The following is a 4,454-nucleotide window of genomic DNA, read 5'->3' on the forward strand; positions in this document are numbered from 1 at the left end:
TCTTCCATCTTGCTGGGAAATACCCAAGTTCCAGTGTTTTTTGTACCAAAAGGGTGAAAAATAGTATAAAATTCAGAGGGAGGTGTTTAATCATGTTGTCATGTCCAGGCGCTTTATTGTTTTTGAGTTTTTTTATGTATTCTATAATTTCCGTGGGTTTTATAGGTTCGATGTTTACGTTTGTGTTGGGGTCGTCTAGTGGCGCCATCTGTGTGTTGTGAAAGCAGTTAATAGTTTCTTAGACCTCTAGTTCTGCTTCCTTATGAGATAGTGGGTTTAATTTAAATTGGTTCTCTAGGCTAATTGCCAAGAAATTTGCTTCCTCGATGTCGGTTTGTGCAATTCCAGCCGGACCGTTAAGGGTCGGAATGTTGTGTTTTTTCTTTTTGAATGGTCTCACAAAGTCCCAGACGTTTTGGTTTTCAGTGTTAAGATTCACAAGTTTGTTGATGAATTCTCTGTTTTCAATATGATATGCAAGTCTCCTTATTTTGTTGTTCATGCTGTTAAGTAGGGTTTTTGTTTCAGGCCTTTTGTATTTTTGAAATTTATTCCTTATCCTGTTCCTTTCAGCATTAAGATTCCTTAGTTCTGGATTAAAATAAGGTCTACTTTTGGTGATAGGGTTAGAGTTGCGATTTTTGGCGTTGCTAATTTCCTGTTCAATTTGTGCTGCTAGGTTGTCAATTTTTTCTGGGGTGTTGATGTTGGTGAAGTTTACTAATGTGTCGCTCAAGTCATTTTTAAAGTTGTTCCAGTTGGTTTTGGTTTTCCCTGTGTTGTTGGGTAGTGTGTATTTAAAGTGGAAGTTTAGAGCGACCGGGTTGTGGTCAGAGCTCATTTCTGAGAGTGAAGGGATTTCGTAAGGAAATAAAAAGTCTTTTACTATTGCCAGGTCTATTGTGGTTTCGCTGTTGGTTCCGAATTGTGTAGGGTTTGCTGGGGCAATTACTTCCAAGCCAGCATTTTCAGCAAATCGCTTAAGTGTGTTCTCTCTTGGGTAGTTTGTATTATTGTGCCAGCTCCTGTGTTTGGCATTGTAATCACTACATATAATTTGGTTGGAGCTTATTTGAAGGAGAGTCTCTAGATCAAATGTAAACATTTGGGTGTCTGAGTTTGGAGGAATATACATGGAGGTTAATGTTATAGTTTCATAATTCTTGGGGGTTATTGCAACTACTGTGGCCTCTATATAATGAAGTGCGGGTGGGATTATTTGATGATGCTTTATTGAGTTATTGATAAAAATCATCGTTCCACCACTTGAATGTGTCGGATCCTGAAGATCCTTGTAATTGTAGTAGGCTTCGTAGTTTGCTAAGTAGACTCTTTTACCCGGTCTCAGATGGTTTCCTGTATAAGTATAGCGTGGGGCTTATGCTTATTTACAAACAGTCTCAGCTCATGTATTTTGTGCCTAATCCCATTTGCGTTCCAATATACGATTTTAAGATTATTGGCTCTGAATATTAATCAGTGGGGGTTTGAGCATTGTGCGCTATTTCATTAAGAAGTAGACCACATTTATCTGGTAAATTATTTATGGATGACATTTGTTTAAAAATGTTTAGGATTCTTGGGAATTCAAGAAATTTTTTGATCTGCATGATTATATTTCAGATTTCCGCAAGGTCTATGCCTTTTAATAGTTCAGCGTTTGCTTGGCTTTGTTTGTTTATGTTTTCCTCAGGCTTTGATGGTGGCGCCATCTGTGGGGAGCTGTTAGAGCTAAAAAGTTGTGCGAAGGAGGGTCCCTGTCTAATTTTGCTTTGATTTGTATTAAATTCTCTCTGTTGTGGTCTATTAATTTTGGGGAATTTTTCGCAGCCTCTGTAAGCGGCAGTATGCCCAAATTTTTCGCAGTTTGGCCGTTCTATTTTCTCTTTAATGTGGCAATCCGATGTTTTATGTTCTTGCTTGCATTTTAGGCATCTTGTCTTCTCTGCCCTGTAGCCAAAGTTATTGCAGTTAAAGCATTGAGATACGACGTTCCTGCCCCTATATTCCTCGATCACAACTTTTAAGTAGTTTATATGTTCAATTTTATATATGTTGTGTACTTCGGCAGTTCTTTGCAGCTCTACAAGAAAAAAAGGGAAGATCTCTTCTCGTTTTTTGCTGTTTCATGCGACAGACTTTTTCAACTGAGAATTCTTGTGCAATTAGATATTCTTTAATAGTGTCAGGGAAGGTGTCAATGAGGAGTCCTCTGACTACTACTTTAAAGGGGGCCTGGAGATCTTGGGTCTGATGATATAGTGCTCGAACCCTTCCTTTTTGCAGTATTCATGAAGTTGTTGGTAGGTTTTGTTGTCTTGCGGGTAGATTTTTATGTGCCTTTTTCCTAAATTGTTATTGGTAATTCCGAATTTATCGTGAATTTTTTCGAGCACCTTGTTGTAGTCGGGTGTAAATTTGAGCATTAAAGGTGGGGTTCTGTCTTTGGGTTCGTGGGTGTTGTTTTGTTCTGGGTTATTTAGGCTATTTTCAGTTTCTAGATTAGCAAATCTATTTTTAGTTTTTAATACTTCTGCCTGGGTCACCTTAATGGGGTTTCTAGCCACGTATCTCTTGTGTACCAACGTAAAGTTGGTGTCGTCCTCACTATTTCTGGGATTCTAATTTTCAGCTTCAACTACAGTGCTACAAAACTCCGGTGTCACGCATGCAGGAATAAGTGAAGGGTCGAAAGTCCAGTTCTTCCTTTTATCTCCGCTGGAACCGGTTTCTCTTCTTCTCGCCACATTTGCATTTTTTCCGTGCTAGTGGTGAGCCGCTACAGTAGCCCCCTCTGGTATCTCTGCTGATGCACTTTGCTGATGCGGGGACTCTGACGCTGAATGTCGAGTGCTGTCGCAATCGTGCGAAACATAGGCAGGTTTCACACGGTCGATGTTCCCTGTGAGTCCTTTCCCATGTTTGTAGATTTTGAGGCTTTTCTCTGTCCTATGGAGAACCCGAAATGGACCTTCATAAGGAGGTTGGAGGCGTTTCCTGAGTGCATCCGTCCGGAGGAACACATGCGTGCAAGACCCAAGATCCTTGCTTACAAACACTGTCTGCGGACCATGTAGCTGTGTTTTAGGAGGCAATAGTCGCTGCATTACCTCTCTCAGTTTCCCCACAAACGTTGATGGATCGGGACTGTCCACTGTTGGACTCAAAAATTCCCCTGGAAGTCTAATGGGGGCAACATATAACATCTCTGCAGTTGTCGCTTCCAGATCCTCCTTCCATGTCGCACTTGCAAGCAGTCTTGGATATGTGGCACTGGATAGCGATCTGGAATTGTCACAATATTCAGCTTCCTGAAATCTCCACACGGACGCAAGTCTCCATTGCTTTTGGGAACCATGTGAAGAGGTGAGGCACAGCGCTTTTCGAAGGCCTACAAACCCCTGTTGTCACCAGAAATTCAAACTCCTGCTTCGCAGCCCTTAGCTTGTCAGGGGGGGGGGGTCTTCGCGGTCTTCGCGGACTGGAGGTATTCTCAAGACCGCGATACTCGAGGTATTCTCAAGACCGCGATACTCGAGGTATTCTCAAGACCGCGATACATAATCGCATTCAGCTGAATGCCTACAAAGTGCAAATTGTGCAAGCTTTACACTTTAATATCATTAATAAAATTCGTTGAGTTGTAATTTACGAATACGTAATCGGTTTTTGCGTAATATGCTTTATTCGAAAGTTATGAGGTACGGAAACCCCGACAATAATTAATGAACACCCTATATATATATATATATATATACTAATTAGTAATAAAAATCAAGTAAAAAGGGAAAAAATAGAATCAAAATTAAACCAAATAAAATAAGAATCCGGCCTGAAGACTTTCTCAAGGGTCACCCTCAGGCAGAGATTCAAAATAAGGGATTTTTTACTTTAGTCCAACAGTATTGACCCTTCGTGATCCGAAAATCCCCTGAAATGAAGGCTTAAGATAAACATCCTTTTTTACAGAAATGAAATAGAACAATAAAAGAATAGATCAGAATTAAGCAAAAAAATACTATAACAAAAAATAAACTGTACAAGAACTCTCATAATCAAATTCTTTCAAGTAAATTCTTGGTTCAAATATTTAGACAAATAGATGGGCCCAACTATAACCATATATTATTATAAAGTTACAAAATTATATTAAGTTAAAATATTAAGGGATTTATAAAGTTAAAAAAATTAAGAAACAGGGGAAAAGACGAAAGTTATAACGAGTATTTCCCACAAATGAAATAATGCAAACTCATTCCATACATGTTAGGAATTTTACTTAAAAAAATGCCGCCAAAGCAGGGTTCACAAGACTTACTAGCGCCAACTATGATTATAGCAACTGCTGGACGAAATCTCCTGCCCCTAAGGGGTGCGACACAGGAATCGGAACTTTTGCGCTCGGTAAATCATTCCCTACCCCTGTTGCTGTCATAGGTTTACTGGGATTTGGA

This window comes from Argiope bruennichi, chromosome X1 (genome assembly GCF_947563725.1).
Source record: "Argiope bruennichi chromosome X1, qqArgBrue1.1, whole genome shotgun sequence".
Lineage (NCBI taxonomy): Eukaryota > Metazoa > Arthropoda > Arachnida > Araneae > Araneidae > Argiope > Argiope bruennichi.